This window comes from Prionailurus viverrinus, chromosome B4, assembly GCF_022837055.1.
Source record: "Prionailurus viverrinus isolate Anna chromosome B4, UM_Priviv_1.0, whole genome shotgun sequence".
NCBI classification, from domain to species: Eukaryota; Metazoa; Chordata; class Mammalia; order Carnivora; family Felidae; genus Prionailurus; species Prionailurus viverrinus.
The window spans coordinates 119,345,828-119,369,282 of record NC_062567.1 but is presented as its reverse complement, the minus strand read 5'-3'; the positions used below and the strand labels follow the sequence as shown (position 1 = coordinate 119,369,282).

At 38.9% G+C, this 23,455-nt stretch overlaps 1 long non-coding RNA gene across 1 annotated transcript; it reads right to left on the bottom strand.

Annotated features, from left to right (window-relative positions):
* Positions 1-1,617: 1,617 nt before the first annotated feature.
* Positions 1,618-23,252, bottom strand: LOC125170937 (uncharacterized). The gene is made up of 3 exons (XR_007154136.1): positions 23,151-23,252; positions 16,482-16,530; positions 1,618-1,838 (listed from the first exon to the last, which is right to left on the bottom strand). It is a non-coding gene; the product is annotated as an uncharacterized LOC125170937 (long non-coding RNA).
* Between the last annotated feature and the right edge of the window lie 203 nt (positions 23,253-23,455).

Sequence of the window (23,455 nt, the reverse complement as noted above, 5' to 3'; positions counted from 1 at the left end):
AGTCATTGATCATGGATGTGGAATTTCTTTGGGGGGTGATAAAAATGTGTTCTAGAGTTAGATAGTAGTGATGGTTGTATAACGTTGTGAATGTGTTAAAAACCACGGAATTGTTCACTTAAAAATGTATGGGCCATGAGAAAATACAGTTAGATAGACCTATAGCCATTGTTTTGTTTCAAGGTGGCCAACAGACACACAAATGTAACCTCAGATATTGGCAAACTATATCAGATTTGGCCACTTTCTCCCAAAACTCTCATGGAACTGACAAAGAAATATGAACTACCACATGGTCAAACTAAAAAAGACACCTTGCTTTCTTTGTCCACATGTGTGACACCTCAGAGACCAAGAGTAAAATTAGTTCATGTGGAAAGACGACTGTTCACGTATCTTTATTGGTATGTGTTTTTGAGATTATTTTCGAGGGACTTTGATTGATTTGTACTGAACCAGCCACACTGTCTCGTTTAATTTCCCTTGTGGCTGAGAGCACAGCTGGTCAGACTTAGCTCTACCAAACTCTGTGCCAAGCTAACTTTTCATATAAGGATGGAAACTCAACTTAGAACTCAATAGCATCATGCTTTAGCTATGTGGTGGGGAGGGGGAGGGAAGCCAGTTAAGAAGGTCAATGAACATCTTCTATAAAGAAAGCCTTTTTTCAACCACATAGTGAGACTGAGCACATTGTTTTGCTTTTCTAAAATATTCCCTTGCTCTTAGATGCTAAACAGCTGAATGTCAGCCAGAAAACAGCCAATTTGGTAATATAAAGCTAGATATTCCTTGAAAGAAAAAGTAACTTTTTTTTGTCCTGAGTCTTCATGAGAGTATCAATTAACAGATGAAACAAATGAAAGAGGCTAGAATCTGAAGTCAGATCCTTGGGTTCTATTTTTCGACCTATCATCAACCAGCTGAGTTACTCTAAGAAAGTCAAGTGGCCTTTCTAGGCCTCAGTTTCCTTTTGTGTAAAATGAGGGACTAGAAAAAATGACCTCTGAAGCCCCTTCTAGGTTTAACGTCTTGATTCTATATGAGTAGTCCCTAAAAAAGAATCTTTTATTTTTCAGTATTCCCAGCACACTGGACACCACATGTAAAATGGACATAAGGACAAAGTGTCATATTGCAGAAGAATGTCTATAGTGATGGGCAGATTTCACGCGTGCCACAAGAGAGGTGCCATGCCATCATTGGCTTTGGCAGAAACTCCATTGGGTTTTTAATGCACTGATCATTTTACTGAAGCGAACAAATGCCAGGAAATATTGCAACCCATGGAGAAAATATTTTATGACCTGAAAAACTTTTTGGTAATATAGGACTTGATTGTAAAAAGACAAAAAAATTATTGGAGGAATTGGAAGACAAATTCTAGGATAAATGCCATCTATAAGATGGTTGAAGTAAGATTTAAGTTAGAATAACAAGTAGATATGTGTAATTTTTCCAGGACTATATTGTTTTAGGAACACATAACCCTTGTTTTGGATCGTGTATATCCATTTAGTAGGTTACAGACTTCATCTCCAACATCACTCTCAGGAAGTGGGGAAAATAGTCAACAAGGCTCTTTTTTTCATTTGTTAAATGCTTTATTGGGTTTTTCCTTTTTTATTATTTAGTGTTATATTTGGGTGAATGTAGCCCTAAAATAACAACAGTTAAATCAAGATAGAACTGTCTTGCTCACACAAAATAAGTCTAAAAGTAACTAATTTAGAGTCATTATAGGGGCTCCACAGTGTCATCAGGATACCAGGCTCCTTCTTCCTGCTCCACCATCCTCCAGGTAACTTCATGGCTTACTGTGGCTGCAAGTACTCTAGCTATTACATTCACATTCCAGGCAGCATTAAAAAAAAAAGAAAAAAAGGACTCAATTTTCCATTTTAATAAGACTTCTTTGAAGTTCCATACAAAACATCTAATACCTATCATTGGCCACAACTTGATTATATGGCCATATTTGGCTACAAAAGAAGCTGGGAAATGTAGTCCTTTATTCTCAGTTACAATGGACTTCTGTTACTGAAGAGAATGAAGCGAAGGGGTGTTGAATAGGCAAATATCAATCTCTTCCAGGTCTTCCAAAAGAAAAACAGTAATATTCCCTGCCTCAACCAAAGAATACAGAGAAGTATAAATGTAAGCTTCATCCTCTCTCCAACCTTGATCTCACTCCATGGTGTGAATGAAAGTCTACATTTCCTTGTGTATATAAGGACATAGCAGGGAGTTATTCATATATGTTTCACATCTTATTTTTCATATATTTTTCATAAGCAGGAGTTATTCATATGTTTCTTTAAGTTTATTTTGAGAGAGAAAAAAGAGAGAGCGCATGAGCAGGGGAGGGGCAAAGAGAGAGAGGGAGAGAGAGAATCCAAACAGGCTCTACACTGTCAGTGCAGGTTGGGGTGGGGATGGAACTCACAAACCATGAGATCATGACCTGAGCCAAAATCAAGAGTTGGACGCTTAACTGATTGAGCCACTCAGGCACCCTTATTCATCTATTTTTTTATTTACTCTTTACTTTTTACATTACCCTTCAAGTTACTTTTTCCATTTAACCTGTCATAGACATCCCTTCGTGCTAATGTGTGTGTGTGTGTGTGTGTGTGTGTGTGCGTGTGTGTGCGTGTGTGTATACCTAACTCAATCTTTTTAATAGCTGAATAATCATTCATGGTATGGAAGTGCCATAGTGAGGCATATTTTTTCAACTAACTTCCCTTTTGATAGACATTTAGGTTATTTTCAGTGTTTCCCTACCACACTTAATACTGCAATAAGCATCATAGACGATAACCTTATATATCAATACTTTCAAATTAGGAAGATAGATTCTTAACAGTGAGCTTGCTGGTGCAAATGTATAGTTTGAATCTTAACAGATTTTTACTAGATTACACTCCCAAAAGGTTGCCTATGCTTTAGGTCAATCAGCAACATATGAGATTGCCTATTTTCTTATACCTTGGATTTTATCATTAAAAACCTCCCATAACTTGTCAAAGTAATGATTGAGAATTTATTATTTATTATTTGAGTTTCCATTTTTCCAAAAGGTTAAGCAGGATTTCATGTCTGCTGGTGATCTCTGTTTCTTTTTCTGTGAAACTGCTTTTTTCAAATACTTTACTTTTTATTAATCTTAACTCTGTAATATATGTTTCAAATAATTTTATCATTTTTGGTTTTTGATTTTATGATGTCTTTTGCTATCACAAAATTTTAAAATTTGTATTTATTTAAGTCTGTCATCTTTTCCTCTATAGCTTCTGGATTTCCTGTCTTATTTAAAAAAAAAAAAAGTCCCTCCACCCAGGATTACTCTTATAAATTTTCTTCAAATATTTTAAAATATTAAAATATTTTCTTATGTGAATTAGGGGGCCCAAACTTGTTTGTGTTCCCTCCTCACACATGCCTGCCTGCACCATTTCACTGTTATTTTACCACTGACTTGAAATGTTATCTAGAGTTTATGTTAAGTTCCCAAATAAACGACTCCATTCATAGAGGCAGTGTACCTTTTTCACTTGTCAGTGTGCTTTCTCTTTAAACCCATGACACAATTACTCCCTATTTACCCCCTCCTCAGCCCTCCACAAGCAACATGTTTCTGTCTCTGTGGATTTACCTATTCTGTGAATATTGTATACAAATGGACTCATTTGGTATGTGAACTTTTGTGGCTGGAATATTCTGTCTGATATTGATACTGAGGTCTGTTCCTTTCTGACAATAAATAATACCCAAACATGAATAAATAAACTAATGAAGCAAAAGTATCTTCCATTTAAAGGATACATTTCCAATAAAATGCTATTTTGTGCTTAATAATTATTTATCATGTAATATCTTTTATGTTGCTTTAATCAATTGTGTATAAACAATACTTCTAACAATAATTTAATTCTAAATACATTGCTAACACTATAAAGCCTTGTGGTCACAGAAAAAAATGTTTAAAAAAAATTCTATTTATATAACTTTTGAGGCAAAGAAAGATAAGATAAAACATTTTTTTCAACATAAGGCAATAAATTATATTAAATGGGAATAGAATCCTATGAAGTTATGGGGCACCTGGGTGGCTCAGTCGGTTGAGCGTCCAACTTGAGCTCAGGTCATGATCTCATGATTCATGGGTTCGATGCCCGCGTCAGTCTCTGTGCTGACAGCTCAGAGCCTGGAGCCTGCTTCGGATTCTGTCTCCCTCTTTCTCTCTGCCCCTCCCCTGCTCACACTCTGTCTCTCTCTCTGTCTCAAAAAGAAATAAATATTAAAAAAAAAAAAAAGAATCCTATGAGGTTAAGTAGAATGAAAATATTTACCCAGGGAGAAAGGGAATAATGTTAAATTTCCTGTGTTTACTAGAGGAGAAAGCAGGAAAAGACCTCTCTGACCTCAGCTGCAGCAATTTCTTACTTGACACATCCCCAAAGGCAAGGGAATTAAAAGCAAAAATGAACTATTGGGACCTCATGAAAATAAAAAGCTTCTGCACAGCAAAGGAAACAATCAACAAAACTAAAAGGCAACCAATGGAATGGGAAAAGATATTTGCAAATGACATGTCGGACAAAGGGCTAGTATCCAAAATCTATAAAGAGCTCACCAAACTCCACACCCAAAAAACAAATAATCCAGTGAAGAAATGGGCAGAAAACATGAATAGACACTTTTCTAAAGAAGACATCCAGATGGCCAACAGGCACATGAAAAGATGCTCAGTGTCACTCCTCATCAGGGAAATACAAATCAAAACCACACTCAGATATCACCTCACGCCAGTCAGAGTGGCTAAAATGAACAAATCAGGAGACTACAGATGCTGGAGAGGATATGGAGAAATGGGAACCCTCTTGCACTGTTGGTGGGAATGCAAACTGGTGCAGCCACTCTGGAAAACAGTGTGGAGGTTCCTCAGAAAATTAAAAATAGACCTACCCTATGACCCAGCAGTAGCACTGCTAGGAATTTACCCAAGGGCTACAGGAGTACCGATGCATAGGGGCACTTGTACCCCAATGTTTAAAGCAGCACTCTCAACAATAGCCAAATTGTGGAAAAAGCCTAAATGTCCATCAACTGATGAATGGATAAAGAAATTGTGGTTTATATACACAATGGAGTACTACGTGGCAATGAGAAAGAATGAAATATGGCCCTTTGTAGCAACGTGGATGGCACTGGAGAGTGTGATGCTAAGTGAAATAAGCCATACAGAGAAAGACAGATACCATATGGTTTCACTCTTATGTGGATCCTGAGAAACTTAGAAACCCATGGGGGAGGGGAAGGAAAAAGAAAAAAAAGAGGTTAGAGGGGAAGAGAGAGCCAAAGCATAAGAGACTCTTAAAAACTGAGAACAAACTGAGGGTTGATAGGGGGTGGGAGGGAGGGGAGGGTAGGTGATGGGCATTGAAGAGGGCATCTTTTGGGATGAGCACTGGGTGTTGTATGGAAACTAATTTGGCAATAAATTTCATATAATAAAAAAAAATAAAAAAATATATTGGGGCACCTGGGTGGCTCAGTCGGTTAAGCGGCCGACTTTGGCTCAGGTCATGATCTCACAGCCCGTGAGTTCAAGCCCCGCGTCAGGCTCTGTGCTGACAGCTCAGAGCCTGGAGCCTGTTTCGGATTCTGTGTCTCCCTCTCTCTGACCCTCCCCCGTTCATGCTCTGTCTCTCTCTGTCTCAATAAATAAACGTTAAAAAAAAAAAATATATATATATATATATACAAACAGAAAATAAATAAATAAATTTCCTGTGTTTAAAGAGCTTTTTTATGTGTTTTGAATATGTTAGGGTGGGTATTATACCACTCTGACATTTTTATTCTATGGAGATATTTAAAATAGTAAGGTTAGGGGCACCTGGGTTGCTCAGTCGGTTAAGCATCGACTTCAGCTCAGGTCATGATCTCACGGTTTGTGGGTTAGAGCCCCTCATCAGGCTCTGTGCTGACAGCTCAGAGCCTGGATCCTGCTTCAGATTCTGTGTCTCCCTCTCTCTCTGCCCCTCCCTGCTCATGCTCTCTCTCTCTCTCTCGCTCTCAAAAATAAATACACATTTAAAAAATAAAATAGTAAGGTTATGGTTTTATTTTTATTTTTGATGCCAACATTTATAATTTTTTTTTTCAATGTTTATTTATTTTTGGGACAGAGAGAGACAGAGCATGAACGGGGGAGGGGCAGAGAGAGAGGGAGACACAGAATCAGAAACAGGCTCCAGGCTCTGAGCCATCAGCCCAGAGCCTGACGCGGGGCTCGAACTCACGGACCGCGAGATCGTGACCTGGCTGAAGTCGGACGCTTAACCGACTGCGCCACCCAGGTGCCCCAATGCCAACATTTATAGAAGGCTGAAAATGATATTCTTTGCAACTATTTAAGCTTATGACAGAAACTTTTAAATAGCAATTTGAAAATCTGTAAAGATCATCCAAAATTTGCTTTGAAGGTGCATTAGCTTGGGCTACCCTAACAAAATACCACAGATTGGGTATCTTAAACAACAGAACTTGATTTCTCACAAGTCGGGAGTCCAGAAGTCTAAGATCAGAGTATCAACACGGTCAGGTTCTGGTGAGGGACCTCTTCCCAGCTATAGACAGCCACTTTCTCACTGTGTCCTCATAGGGCAGCGAGAGACAGAAAGTAAGGTCTCTGGTGCTCTTCTATAAGGGCACTAATCCCATTGTGAGGATCCCACCCTCATGACCTCATCTAAACCTAATTACCACCTAAATGCCCAATCTCCAAATACCATCAATTTAGGGTTAGGACTTAGCATATGAATTTTGGAGGCACACAGTTCAGTCCATAGCAAAAGGTATGTGAACAAAGTAGCTTCAGGGCTTTGTTTAAATGACCTGTTTTAATAAGAGACTCTTAAAAAATGAGAACAAACTGAGGGCTGATGGGGGGTGGGTGATGAGCATTGAAGAGGGCATCTTTTGGGATGAGCACTGGGTGTTGTATGGAAACCAATGTGGCAATAAATTTCATATATTTAAAATATAAATAAATAAATAAATAAATAAATAAATAAATAAAATGACCTGTTTTAAGAGAAGAGAGTGGTCAGGAAGAAGTGGCTCACAGATTTAAGTGGCAATAAAAAGAGCCTGCCCCTCCCTCTGCTTCTGCTTTTCATCTCTTCCTTTGCTTGGGTCCTTGGGGTTTGGGGTGGGGAGCTTTCCCCAAGATTCTGCTCCTATCCCTCTGTTCTTTATGTATATTCTCCCCCTTGGTGAGCTAACCCTCCTCACCTTGTCATCTACGACTGTGTGAATGACTCCGAGAACCTATCTCTGACCTTGACCCTGAGCTCCACTTCTGAACATACAATGTGTACTGAGTATTAAAAATTTAATACATTAGAGATGTAACAATTGCTAAAATTGTTATATTTCCTTCCCATTGTTTCCTAAGCATATTTTGTGGAGAGTTTTTGAGTTTTAACTAAGTTGTGAAAAGCAGAGTTCCAGGATCCAAAATGAAATTAGTCCAAATACAACAGAAAACAGGTTATCAAGTGATTTAAAATTTAAAGTGTGACCCCACAGAATTATTACTGACATTCTAAGGTCTATCCATTCTCCCAGTCATAAACTGCCTCGTTGTATGTGAAACTACAAGGAACAAGTGTGGCAAAGGTGGTGACAGCTTGGTGAATTTGTAAAATTTTAGCAGAGTTTTTGCAAAGCAATGACTACAGAGAATATTGTTTCCCTTTCTTTCTATGTGGGGTGGGGGGGATTGAGGTGTGTGTATGGGTATGGGGGGTGGGGTGTGTGTGTGTATGTGAGTGTGGGGTGTGCGGTGTGCGGTGTGTGTGTGTGTGAAATTTGTTCTATGTGCCCTTGCAGCTATCCGGACAGTGATGTTTCTACCCACGACATTATAAATTGATATGATGAATAACTTATCTTTAAATTTAGCCCACTAGTGAACAGATGGTGATAAAATTGAAGACGTTGCCCCCCAAAACTCTATAGGAACCTATTCCATTTTAAAAACTTTCTTGCACAAAATATTCCTGGACTCATCATTCTTGAAATGAAAAAGAAAGAAACCTGCCTTCTTGACATTCCTTAGTGTGACTTTGAATTTTATCTCACACCAAGTACAAGTTCATGCTGGAAGCCTTGCAGGCTATCAATAGAACTCTGCTCACCCGCCTTATTTTAAAGCAGAAGCATGTTAAGCTCTCTAAGCCTCCTCTCATAAGACATACCCTTCATCTCCCAAATTAGTCCTGGTGCCTTTGCTGGACCCCTTCCAAGATTCAGATGTTCTTTTAAGCTTCATGTCCTACCACACACCATGCAGTAGACTGCCAGCAGTGAGAGTTCCTTTGCCTCAAAATCTCCTTTAATTTATGGACCCTAACAATTTCCAGCGTCCATATCTCTTACTCTGTGCTTGTAGTGCTTACTGAAAAAACAAAAAATTGTCCCTAATTTTGATGACTATAGATTACATGTACCATACATTTATTTTCAGTAAGAAGCGAAAACCGAAGCAAAACAAAAAAACGAAGTACAGTGTCATGTACATCAGAGCTGTCTGACCTTGACCCATCATTTCCCTCTGCTGATCTTCATTCCTACTATTTCCTGCTGCTGAAGCAGTGTTCCTTCCCATCACAACGGTGCCAAAGGGGACCCATTTTGGAAGGATAAACTTGAAGTGATTTCCTCCATAGTCTTCTCTAATGCTCCAGTTGGAAATTATCTCTGGCTTCTCTCAATACTTTATATACAATCCTTGTATGGTGATTGCAGCCTTGTTTACCTCATATTGTCCTTGTTTGTGTGTCTTCGTTGCTTAAGCCAGAGACCTCAACCTGGTAGCCTACTAGCTAATTCCAGTTTGCAAATGAATTTTGTGTGGCCCACACACTTGTTTCATACAAAAAATATAAATATCATATAAAAGATGAATTTATGACTTCTCTTGGAAATATTTGGTCCAGAAAGAAACAATAAGCTGGAGCTCAACAGGGGCCACCCCGGTTGGCTTCTTGGGTCACTTCAGTCATTTATGTTACATGCCTAGTCCAGGTGGCCATTTGAACTTGCAGTACTTAGTCTAGACTATAGTATTCTTGAGGCAAGATCTTATCTTAATCGTATTTGTAGGCTACAGCAGACACTTAGTAATTTGCAGCTGAAAAACTAAGTGTATCTGGTTTGAGAGGCAAGTCTTTCTTTTTTCTTGAAAGTGACTTAGAGGTTTGTCACTGGGATCTGACCAGTTCATCCCATTCTCCTGTCCCATCATAACACTGTTCAAAATTATCAATAAGTATCTATTCACTTTCTACTATGCGTTAAACACTTGGAGACACAAAGCAAAAAATGTGGCACCCTGCTTCATCCCAAAGGGGACTATTTGAGGTAACAAGAAATATACACATGGAATAATTTGTGAGCAAGATAGCATTGCAATTTCAAAGCCGCACAGAGAAGTGTTTAACAGATGAGATGCTGGAACCCGACAGAATTGGGTTCAGATCTTGGCTCTGTACTTAGGATCTTCTAATATCGGACAAATTATTTACCCTCTAAGCCTTAGTTTCCTCATCTTTCGCTGGCCCCTTTCGAGATCTAGCCTGAGACAATAATAGTATCTGTCCTATAGAGATGTGAGAGGATTAAATGAGCTAACACATGTGAAGTCTTTGGTGCCGTGTGTGGACGTGCTAAGTGTTCTACAGGTGGAAGGAGTTATACTGGCAGTGAAATGATTCAGAATCGTGTATGGCAGGTACAAGAACATCTAATCACTTTACAACATTTGCCAAGCGCTCTTTCCCATATAATCTGTATTATCAGCCAGGCTGCTATATTCTACTAAAAATGGCTGCTTAATATCCAGAATTTATTCCTATGTGGGATTGCTGACGCTGTGTGGGTGTGATGGAAAAGATCGGTTCGTCATTATGAGTCCTTTCACGCTGTGGACATGTAAAGGCCAGCCCTTGGTCTGCAGCTGCAGCTGCTATTTGCAGTGCTGGGCCTCTGAGATGGGATTCTGGGGCTCAGATTTATTTTCTGCTCCATGCCTTTGTTTGAAAAGACTGTAGTCCCGCTCAGCTGCCTTGACTGTTGCTGCTGTCCCGCAGTGCCCTCATTTTGCCTCCCTGGGTGAAGGTGTGCTTCCTCCCTCGGCTGTCTCCCAGAAAATTCAGGGAACCACTGTCATTATTCATTAGTAAACATTTATAATGTCCTGGGAGTCTTGCTAAGCATTTTACATGTATTATCTCATTTAAGTCTCACTGTTATTCTCATTTTAAGATGAGGAAACTTAGGGGTTCCTGGGTGGCTGCCAGTTAAGTGTCCCAACTTTGGCTCAGGTCATGATCTCTAGGCTCTTGGGGTAGAGCCCCGTGTCTGACTCTGTGCTGACAGGTCAGAGCCCGGAGCCTGCTTCAGATTCTGTGTCTCCCTCTCTCTCTGCCCCTCCACTACTCACACTCTGTCTCCCTCTCTCCCTCAAAGATGAATAAGTATTAAAGAAAATATTTAAGATGAGGAAACTGAGGTACAAGGAGATTAAAATTTTTTTCAAAGCTCACAGTAAGAAGTGGAACAAGTATTTGAAAGCAGGTATGTTTCCCAGAATCCACGGTCTTAACCATTAAACTATACCTCCTCAAATAAATTTATGTTAATATCTTTCCTTTGAAAACACATTTCTTCCAGTCCTTAATTGTTTAATCCTCCCTTAGCAGGACAACAAGGGTGTCCTCTCTAGGCTCACTTCATAGGCCTCCATAGAGTCATCTGAAACAGTACTGAAGGACTCTGAATAGCATTTGGACTCAGTGAGGAAAATGCAGTGATTTTTTTTTAATGTTTATTTATTTTTGAAAGAGAGAGAGAGACAGAGCATGAGTGGGGGAGGGGCAGAGAGAGAGGGAGACACAGGATCCGAAGCAGGCTCCAGGCTCCGAGCCGTCAGCACAGAGCTGGATGTGGGGCTCAAACTCACAAACCGAACTGTGAGAGCATGACCTGAGCCGAAGTTGGACACTTAACCGCAGAGCCACCCAGGTGTCCAAGGGTCTTTATATTTTAACTTTGAGGGAATGTACTAATAGATTGATTTCATTAGTTAGGGCCGCAAGTCAAAGTCACAGCATCATTTTAATGTTTCTGAAGAATATATTGTTCTTAGTTTCCATCAAGCAGAAAAGAGAAACATTTTCATATCTTAGGGGTTTGTCAAGTTCAAACTCTTTTAAGTTAAAAAAAATTATGTATATTCAAATTATGTCAAGTCCAAAAGTCTTTAGATATTAATGGGAAGCCTATGCACATATTTAAGAGCTGAAGAAACACAAAATGATCTGATCAGCACGGTTCAGAGTTGGTTGGGAGTTGGGCTCTTAACAAAAGAGAACTAGGTACTGCGAGATAGAGGACAGAGAGCCTCCCATCAATTTTCAAAGCCCAAACCACAGTGACTAAGAGAAGGAGCTCAGGTTGACAGTAGAGGGTGGAGAAGAATCACTAAACGTCCCTGGAGCTCTAGGTGTCATGTCTGGATAAAATCACTGGTCCCAAATGATCACTATTACCTGGTATAGTATCTATCTTTATTGTGAAAAGGGCAACCTCAGTTAACTAGCCTAGTAATTGTCTTCATTAAATGAGGAGGTATTTTTGTTGTTGTTGAAAGACTGGGGGAGGGGCGTGAGTGAGCAAGGGGCAGAGAGAGACAGAGAATCTCAGAGAGGTAGAGGGAGACAGAGAGACAAAGACAGAGAGAGAGAGAGAGAGAGAGAGAACTGGGGCTCATCTGAAGCAGGGCTCATGCTCACCAGAAGTGGGGCTCAAGCAGGGCTCCTGCTTACCCCACGCTGGGCTGGAGCTCACCTGATGGGGGACTTGAACTCAGGAACATGTGAGGCATGACCTGAGCTGAAGTCAGCTGCTTAACAACTGAGCCACCAGGTGCCCCCATGCATTTTTTTTTTTAACTCTGGAAATATTTAGAATTAAGTCTAGGAAAATTTTCAGAGAATCAAAACCATGGTATGAATATTGTTGTATTGATGTATTGGCATTTTCCCTGTACTATTTAGAAGACAGCCTCATAACTCCAACTGAAAACGTGTAATTGAGTAATTGGTTTAGAATTGTGGTTTTAAGTTGAAATCTCATTGAGTTTTTGGGCGATATCAGCATATCTAAGGGAATTTTATTTTATACACACACATGAGTTATTTAAGTATTTAAGAATCTATTTAAGCAAAGTAAAATCTTTTAAACAAAACCCAAATATATTAAATTTATAAACTATAGCTTATTATATGTGCTACTTTGGAAAAATGATTTAGCTAACTAGATTTATTTTTATTTATTTTTTTAAGTTTATTTATTTATTTTGAGAGAAAGAAAGAACACATGCCAGTGGGGGAGGGGCAGAGAGCAAGAATGCCAAACAGGCTCAGCACTGCCCCTGGGGAGCTGGATGTGGGGCTTAAACTCATGAACTGCAAGATCATGACCTGAGCTCAAGTTGGACACTTAACCAACTGAGCCACCCAGGTGCCCCTAGCTAACAAGATATATAAGTGGAACAATCGTATGCTATCTCCTTAAAAGTGATCGCTAAATTTTACCACAGGTAAAAATATAATTATTGTATTTGTAAGCTCAGTTTAAGAGCTTAAAAAACCTAGATTTATAACGTGCAATTATGATAAACAATACCAATTGTTTATTCCAAAGCAAATCTCCAAATAATCTTTGCTATGTACAAATGCCTCCAGCACACCCTAAACCTTCCATGTACAGGAAGCATCTCTTGCCTGTCATTTGATTCAATTACAGTCTCCTGAGATATACAAGACTCCTATGACCGATCATTATAGGGGACCTCAATCCAATTCAGTTCAATGTCTATTTGTTGAGCATCTCCTTTGGGTCTACCACAGTGTTAGCACGGGGTATTCAACAATGAAAAGACTCAGTGTCTGCCCTCACAGAGCCTATAGTTTGCTGGGGAGACAGACATGAACAACTCACCTCACTGAATGACAGTTCACCACATTATCACACTCATGGTGGAGGGTTGGGTTGAGCACCTCTTCAATACCACCTAGTGGACTAGAGTTTCCTGTTACTGATACTACTATTGGTGTAGTATGGTTTGTTGGTGACACCATGGAACTATTCAAGAAGCCAGATATGATTTCTTTCATTGGTTGAAGGAGAGTCTGCCCCCACCTGCTCAAAGGACTTCTCGTAGTCAAAGTTGCATTATCCACACAGTATGACTGCTGTTTTTCCCATATTCCTTATCAGGGTTAATAGCTCTACTCTCAATTCAGTTGTCCAAGCCAGAAAATCTGATTTCACATTGTCCCCCTATCCTCCAAGCTCTAATAAGTCTATTTGCACCATAGCATCTTGGTCATTTACCCTCTTATAGACAAATGGAGATTATCACAATTGCACATATAGGTCAGGTCTCCTGTTACATCCATGTGTCTCTATTTGCATATGACTTGCATCCTGGGACATATTTCCAAGTAGAAGATCTACAGAGTCATATCCCATACTTACATTACATAAATGACCTAAACCTCCAATAACATTTTTTAAATCCTACAGTTTGTATGTTTGTGATTCTGGGTCCTCCATACAGGACCTAAGTTGGCTATCTCCCATGAAGTTAGTCTTTTCTATAATCCCAGTTAGGGAATTAAACATTTTCTCAAAAAAAAGTTACTAAAGAGGGATGAGGTTCAGATATGGTACCTAAAAGCCTCTTAGACCCTCCCTCATAGGGATTAAGAGCTTTCCCACACAGGCCTTTCTTCTCCTCAGGACTATGTGGATGGGTTCTGAGCCTTCCAGGCTAACACCACAAAACAAATATTTAAACTCTGAAATTAGAGCAACCAACTTGAAAATTCTTGGCAATATTTATAAAAGCTGAATGGGACCCTGCAATTCCACTCCACACTTAATGGCGTATGCACTTTTCCATATGCATATTATACTTCAGTGCAAACTGATCCAGCTGCTCTGGAAAACAGTGTGGAGTTTCCTCAAAAAATTAAAAATAGGGGGCGCCTGGGTGGCTCAGTCGGTTAAGCGTCCGACTTCAACTCAGGTCACGATCTTACGGTTCCTGGGTTCGGGCCCCGCGTCGGGCTCTGGGCTGATGGCTCAGAGCCTGGAGACTGCTTCTGATTCTGTGTCTCCCTCTCTCTCTGACCCTCCCCGTTCATGCTCTGTCTCTCTCTGCCTCAAAAATAAATAAACGTTAAAAAAAATTAAAAAAAAATAGAACTACCCTATGACCCAACAAAAGCACTACTAGGAATTTATCCAAAGGATACAGGAGTTCTGGTTCATAGGGGCACTTGTACCCCAATGTTTACAGAAGCACTTTCAACAATAGCCAAATCATGGAAAGAACCCAAATGTCCATTGACGGATGAATGGATAAAGAAGATGTGGTTTATATATATAATGGACTACTACTTGGCAATGAGAAAGAATGAAATCCTGCCATTTGCAACAATGTGGATAGAACTGGAGGGAATTATGCTAGGTGAAATAAGTTAGTCAGAGAAAGACAGATATCATATGTTTTCACTCATATGTGGAACTTGAGAAACTTAACAGAATACCATGGGGGAAGGGAAGGAGAAAAAATAGTTTCAAACAGAGAGGAAGGCAAACCCATAAGAGACTCTTAAGTACAGAGAACAAACTGAGGGTTTATTTGGGGGGCTGGGGGGGTGGTGGGAGACAGGAAAATGGGTGATGGGCATTGAGGAGGGCACTTGTTGGGATGAGCACTGGGTGTTGTATGTAAGCGATGAATCATGGGAATCTACCCCCGAAACCAAGAGCACACTATATACAATGTATGTTACCTAACTTGACAATAAATTATATTAAAAAATAACATTTTCTTTATTTCTTTATAAAATAAAATCTTTTAGCTATGAAAAAAATCAACTTTGGGATATAGCTCCAAAATAATATAGGCAGCAAGGGACTTGGTAGAATAAAAATCAAAAAGACTGGCTATGAGTTGATAGTTGATCATACTCTTGTGTTTGAAGGTTTTGATAATAAAAATACAAAAACCAGAGGAAAAAAGCTAATTACCTATCTTAGGCTAATTAGAATGGAAAGGCTGACTGGAGGAAATGAAATCACCTCTCCCCACTTTCTCCTAGTGTGAAATCTTTGGAAAATAATAATTTAGTAAAAGCTGCTTTATTCAACATGATAATAGGGTGGGCTAATAAAAAAATATGTGATAATTTTTTAATGATATCTATCAATATTTGTATGTAGACTTTACAAGTGCACATTCAGTCATCTATCTTTTGATATAAAACTAAGTCTTTTTCTTTTTTAAATATGCTGACTAGAGATCTTTGTTAATTTATCACATAAATGGCATTCATAGGATTTCCAACATTTGTTTCACAAAAGCAGAGCCAAAATTTAGTCCTAGAATTCTTCTAGATTATTATCATTTTCTAAGTCTTACAGTTCATAGTTTCACCACTTGGGCATTTATTTTTGCAATTTGAATTAATTATGTATTCCACCTAGTTATCAAATAACCCTCCACATTCACATTTAATCTGTTTACTTAACATTTAATTAAATTCTAATTACAAGTAAATGGCATAAACAAGTTTGGGAACAAAAAATACTCTTGATAAGGCTGTAACTCCATTGGTAAGAAAGGTAAGCTTATGTGGGGTGCCTGGCTGGCTCAGTCAGTAGAGCATGCAACTCTAGATCTCAGGGTCAAGAGTTCAAGCCACATTGGCATGGAGCCTACTTAAAATAAAAAATAAATGGAAAAGAAAAGAGTATTCCAGGGTGGTAGGGGCATCAGTCAGCACGTTTCTAGAGAAAGGTGGTTAATTTTTCCAGTTAAGTAGAGTTGGATAAAAATAGTTGATAGTAATGTCTATTAATTCTTGTCTACTTAGTCTGACTCAAGCATTATGCTGAGCATTTTGCATATTTTATTCCATTAAAAAATTCTTTTTAATGTTTGTTTATTTACTTTGAGAGAAGGGGGCAGGGGCAAGAGAGAAGAGAGAAAAATCCCAAGCAGGCTCCACATTGCCAGTGCAGAGCCTGATGTGGGGCTCAATCCCACAAACTACGAGAACATAACCTGAGCCAAAATCAAGAGTCAGATGCTTAACCAACTGAGCCATCCAGGCGCCGCTACATTTAATCCTTTATTAAGGATTCTGTATTCATTATTTCATTTAATTCTTTCAATATCCCTAAAATTATCATCACCATTTCACAGATGAAAAAGAAAAAAACAAACAAACAAGTTTCAGATAAATTGAGTCATTTGTCCAAATATATAGATATTTAGAAAATAGAAGAGTCAGAATTTCAACTTGTGTGGTCTGTCCAACACTCACCCTTAGCTGCTGTGGTCTCTGCTTCTCATTTTCAGTAAGTCATGGAAAGCTGGGAAAAAAAATGGTTAAAGCATGTCCCCATTACCTAAAGTAGGAGAACTTCATTTGACCAAAAATGCCCTCCACTTCAAAGTGTCTCAGGCTCACATTTTGAGGGCTTACTAAATAGGGAATAGAGCAAGATACCAGAGGAAGCCAACTGTCTGGCTTCATCCTTTCTTAGGAAGCTAGCTCTGAAAGGAGAGAAAGACCTTGGTAAGCATGACATCATAAAGTAGCCATGAGGCACCCTCAGTAAGACAAGTTCACCTTCTTTAAATAATTTCTGTGGGTATCTTCACCACAAGTCAGATTCTCTTCTCTTACCAACTGTCTTGGTTATATCATTAGCACAGTCCAGTTGCCCCCTTCTGAGAAAGGGAGGAAAAAAATTTCAAGTTCCAACCAGATGCTTGCAGGTTGCTCAGGGAATTTGAAATAGAAAATTTCTTTCAGATTTAGGTGGTTTGCAACCCAGTTACCCATCAGAATCTCCTGGGGAACCTTGAAAAAAATACCCATACCGAGGCTTTCACTGCCTTGTTCAAGTACACAGTCAGATTTAATTGGGGTGGATGGGATGGAGCTCCAGCACCATGATTTTTTGTTTATTAATGTTCTCCCAGGTGATTAAAATCTGCAGCCAAGTCTATAACCACAGGTGTCAACAGTCAGACTTTTAAAGACCGAGTGGTGTAGTTGATTGGTCCAAAGGAAGAATTTCTACAGGTGTAGCTCACTTTATACAATGGGGATATTTCTGAAAGGCCATTGGAATTATAAATGCCACCTTGCTCACTAACTTTAATTACAAAAGGCCTATTTTTTTTCTTTTGTGGCTGCTCATTGACACTCCAGTTTCTTTGTCAAGTAGCAATGATCTAATAACCATTACTAAATTCACCAGGAAAACTCATATAGAAGGAATTCTGTAGTGAATAGTTTTATGATTATTTTTTAAAAGCCCAATACTGAACTGTGTATAAAAGGTCATATTCTGTTCATTAGTCACAGAAAAAAACAGTTTTCTCCCCCATTTCCTTTAAAAGTTATCATGTATCTTTCCTTTAAAATCTCAAGTTAGATGAAAATGGAATTTTGGTGCTGTATCTGAATTAGTAAGGACAAGAAGGTTAAAAAACATAATGTGGTTAAAAAGGAATAAAATATGGTAGCAAATAATTCTATATTATGTAACTTTTCAAAAGATTTTTTAAAAAATGTTTATTTACTTTTGAGAAAGAGAGTGTGAGCAGAGGAGGGGCAGAGAGAGAGGGAGAAAAAAAATACCCCAAGTGGGCTCTGTGCTGACAGCAGTCAGCTCAGTGTGGGGCTTGAACTCATGAACCATGGGATCATGACCTGAGCCGAAGTCAACGCTTAACCCACTGAGCCACTCAAAGGCCCCTATGTAACCTTTTAAAATGTAAGAAAATTCATGGGATGCCTGGGTGGCTCAGTCAGTTAAGCATCCAACTTCAGCCCAGGTCATGACCCCATGCTTTGTGGGTTTAAGCCCAGCATTGGGCTCTGTGCTGACAGCTTGGAGCCTGCTTCAGATTCTGTATCTATCTCTGTCTCTGCCTCTCCCCTGCTTGCACTCTGTCTCTCTGTCCCCCAAAATAAGTAAATATTAAAAAAAATTTGTTTTAATGTAATAAAATTCACCACTTATTTTTTCCCCCAATATCAATTTCATGATATTCCAGGGGAGGGGGGTTAACAATATGTTCAGCTAACTTAGAACAAAACAAAGATATTTTTGTATTTTACTGGTCCACATCACCCAATTATTTACAAAATAGTCTGTTAGAAAAGACTCTAACTTTACATTTTCTACTGATTTGAAAGGGAAATGGGAGAAGGAGAGAAAGAAGATCTGGATATTTTTTAAGGACTGCATTTTTGCAGGTTATGCTGATGATAAGCAAACCCTATACGTCAGAGTATAAAATCATCCCCAGAGGGACCAAAGTGGAATTTTCACAATGCTACATGGCGCAATTGGCCAAATGTGTCATAAAGTGTTATTTTCCCCTTCTTATCAAACTCAAAAGCCCATCTTTCTTATCTATTCTGAGAAAATCCCATGTGCTTGAAGTATTCTTTATGAGAGACAAGAACTCTGTCGGCACATTTCCATTTTTATAGAAAAGGGAAATCGTACATTTCCAGTTCTCTCTTATATTTCTCCTCAAGGTTTACTCAAGGTCATATTAATGTTTTTTGTAGGAAAAAAATTTACATTCACTTGAATCAAAATGACTTTTTTTAAAGAAAGTAAAATATTAAACTCTTACACTGACCTTTTCTATATTTATTTTAAAAGAAACTGATGCTTACACAAAATGATGTGTCATCACATTTAAAAAAATATAGCTTGCTGTTCCTTCCTTCCTCCTTGGCCATTTTAAACATGTATATTTATAGGTTTGATGAAATGCATACTTTGTATATATTTATCCCATGAACCCTACATACTTAAGGAGATTTATAGAGTCATTTTCCTAAGCACAATTGACTGAAATCTCTCTTCATGACCTCTCAATGTCCCTGCAACTTTGTGTTCCCCTCAATAAACTGAGCAACCAACACATGAGTCTAAACTTTCTGAGAGAAAGGGACAATCTGCAGATTTAGAAAAAGTTTTCTCTCCCTCCCCAGAATTTCCCAGTTTCTAAAGACAGAGAACTAGAGACACTGGTTGAGAGGCCCTCCTATGGGGGAAGATTCTTCATCCCAAAATAAACTCTTCCTGCTCAAGTTAGAGCCTCAGGCTTAAAGTCTCAGCGTTCTGGAACCAGAACAATACAAACATGGGCTAAGTGGAATGAGACAGGAGCATTTGTACGTGATGTGATCATCGCTTTGTTAGTGCAGGCTCAGTGACACATTGGGAATGCGTTGAGGTTAGGGGGGATTTTTGTCAATATAAAGGAAGACTAGGTGCCACCTACTGGTGAAGAAACTGAACACTTTCCATTTTTCCAAAACAAAGTTAAGTGTCTTTTCAGACAAGGTAGTGTGTAGGAGCTGTTTGTAGGATATGCAAACCATCATCCTGTGGTCATGATAAGTTAGAAAGGCTGTCTAACACATTCCCCAGCCTGATTTGGAAACTTACATTTCCATTTCTAAAAATTTACTCTACGAAACTCTGTACACAAGATAGTAAAGATTAAGTAAAAGGGTGTTTACTGGGGCGCTGTTTGCAACTAAGAAAATGAGCCAAGTGTCCAGTAATGGGGGTCCGATTAAATATATTATATATATTTGCTACACAATAAGATGGCACATATAAAGGAGTTAATAGCCACCAAAAAGAAATAGAGTTATATTTTGTCATGGAGTGCTACGTTTGAGATATAACGGGAAATAAGCAAGTTGCAGCACAGAAATATATATGTGTATATAATATGATCCTGCTTTGTAAATAATAACAACAATAATAATTATAATAATAATAGGAAGTATTGTTCAATAAAGAAGTGACAGTTTTATACCATGTACCATTTGTAACTAGGATTAAAACAACACAAATGAGGGGCGCCTGGGTGGCGCAGTCGGTTAAGCGTCCGACTTCAGCCAGCTCACGATCTCGCGGTCCGTGAGTTCGAGCCCTGCGTCAGGCTCTGGGCTGATGGCTCAGAGCCTGGAGCCTGTTTCCAATTCTGTGTCTCCCTCTCTCTCTGCCCCTCCCCCGTTCATGCTCTGTCTCTCTCTGTCCCAAAAATAAATAAACGTTGAAAAAAAAAAACACAAATGATTTTTAAAGGAAAATAAGATATTCGCAAGGTTTAGCTATGTAACATTTTATTGTTTAAATTTTGTACATTAAAAAATTTTTTTAAATGTTTTTTTATTTTTGAGGGGGGGGGGAGGAGGGGCAGAAAGACAGGGAGACGCAGAATCCGAAGCAGACTCCAGGCTCTGAGCTGTCAGCACAGGGCCTGACAGAGGGCTCAAACTCACAAACCGTGAGATCATGACCTGAGCCAAAGTCGGACGCTTAACCAACTGAGCCATTCAGGTGCCCCTAAATTTTGTGCATTTTAAACATAAAAATAGTTTATACCCTTTTTAAACACTTTGATTTACACATGCACCTCCTTTTCTAGGAACTTATTCTACAAAAAAACACTTGCATGAAATAGCAAAGATTGTGTGAAATCATGCAGATAGAGAAAAGCTATAGAAATTGAAAAAAAATCCATGTGATATACAAAGAAAAAAAATAAATCACCTGCAATTCCACTACCCAAGTGTTCAATGTGGTTGGTATATTTACTTCCTTTTGGTATCAGTTTCACAGTGTTCTTTACACACACATCTTATGTGCTGCTTTTCTGTGCCACATTATAATAACTCTAGAAATGCCCAGTTTCAAAAACACTCCTTTTCATTTCCTATGCTGCATCTTGAGGTCATTTAAAACAAAGTGTTCACAGCTTTACCCTCCCATCTCAACCCCTTCTCTTTGTTAACCTCTAAGTTTAAATATTGCTTTCATGCCGTCACTAGGGATAAAACTTTAGCATCTTCCAAAATAGAGACCAAGGAAATGATCAGATTTCTTTAACACTCAACTCAGCATAATAACTTGGCTGATGCAATAAGTACATGCTGAAGAGTGGCGCACAGGACCTCATAAATAAAAGGCTGGTTGCAAATATCACAATTCTTGCAAAATCTGACCAATTTAGAAAATAAGATCCTTTGGTGAAATGAAACCAACTGGAAAGATTGACTTAATCTGATTTGAATCTGAGGGAAGAACTGTGTAAGACACGAGGAAGACTTATTTAGAGAAGTACTTGATAAATCAGGCTTATGTACTTTCTCTTTAACCGACAGGGAGGCTCCTCGTGGACTTGGAAAAGCAAAAAGCAGGGGTTTATGCAACCCTGAGTGTTGACGGAAAATTTTATTCAAGTGCCTGGCTTGCCTAAGAAAGGAGGAGAAAACAATTGAGGTGACAGTGATAGTGAGCCAGAGGCTTGAGGGTTTTGCTATGTGAGGCACCACTGTATTACACTCAGAGCTATTTTGGGGACGGTCACAAGAGTACTTGAACCCTGAACAAAGAACCTCTCCTTGCCTTATCCCATTGCAGATGGGAGTGAAGTGTTTCAAGTGCCCGAAATCTAAAGCAACTGTGAAACTCCAACCAAAAGGCTAATGGATGGGGGTCTCTTCCATTCTTTTGGTCTGCCCTCCTTCTAAAAAACTGCAACGTCCCCAAACCCATTTTAGCCCCATTTACTCATGGCATTTATAATCGTCTGCCTAAGGGCACATTTGATAGGACTGATGAAACAGAGTGAGTATCTGATACAGCTGGTGACAGGTACAGTAAGGAAATGTCATTAACTCTGGTTACACTTAGTTTTAGCCAACTTCGTCCTCAGAGACTCCCATGGGTACCAGTGGCCATTGAATTTAGGAAAGGAAAAATAGCAATACCAAGAACACATGCCCAAAGTCATTTTCCCTTGCAGGTAAGCAATTCAGGAATATTCAAACCTTTAAGCTTTTCCTGTGACAGATACAGGAGAATAAGTTTTAAATAATAATACAGAGAAAAACACCTTACGATATAAAACAAGCCACACTACAGTTAGTTGGATAATATTAAGGTCTTTCCGAGCTCAACATTACTCAGTATCTGCTCTCGAAAATATCTCTGTAACAAGTTAAGACATGGATCCCAAGCCCTATCCTACATTAGTGCCAGCTACCTGCAGTCTTTTCCCCCTTCTTTCATTGGCCTGAACTTGACTAAGATCCCAAATGAACAAGGATCTTTCATCTATGCAACAGACTTCCAGGGCAGTTATAAATATAGGCTCAAACTGCCTTACTCATGGAGTTAAGTTTAACTTCTGATATACGAAGTGCTAATAGTTTCAGTGAAGACCTGGCAAAATATCTGAAGTGCTCTCTTTCCTAGTAATATATTATGGTTCTATTATCCAAGCTAATTACAACTCATTCAGATGATAACTTCTCCCAGCCCCTTTGCTTTCTATCCTCATTCAGATTTAATTGTAATGTTCAAGTTCTGTTTCATCAAAACATTTTAATATAAGAAGAAAACCATTCTCAGCTCTCCATCTCAAGAGGGCTAATGTAATAAATACTACTCTTTACTGTTTATGAGTACAACAATACTGTGTGGAAGGTATTATTACCATCCTCCTTTTACAGATGAAGAAGCTCCTTTTACCCAAGTTACACAGCTAGCAAGTGGTGGAATGAGATCTGACGCTAGACAGTCGGGCTTCAAGCCCATATTCTGAAACTTGGAGAAAATATAAGCTAACATTTTATCTCCCCCACTAAATAGCAGCTTGTTCCATATATTTTGAGCACAATTCAGGGATGTGTTTGTTGCTGACGTGGTTCTTCAATAATTCACTTCCACGCATAATACTTACAGATTTAAACAATAACATCTCCTCCAAAGATACTAGATTATCTTATACCCATGGATAACATTCATTCATTAGCTGTGCAAATTCTACCATACTAGTGACATCCAACAGCCATATCAATAGGGTAAAAAAGATATTTTAAGTTACAGTCAGGTGGTTAGGTCACCCCTTTCTCCTTTCCATCCTGGCAACCCACCTGCTGTTGTTACTCCTTTCACATGCCTTTCCACTTCTAACTTGGTTCTCCTCTTCCATTTGTCTCTGGCACATTCCTTCCTGCAGGTTGCCAAACATCCTTGTGATGGGACCAAAACAAAAAAAACAAAAAACAAAAACACATCCTGTAAGTGTATCTACAACTTTCCTTTCCTCCCTGCCTTGCCAAGGAGAATTCTCCCTCTTCCCAAAGCCCTAAAAAAGGAATATTCTTGGGGTACCTGGGTGGCTCAGCCAGTTCAGCATCCAACTCTTGATTTCAGCTCAAGTCATGATCTCACGATT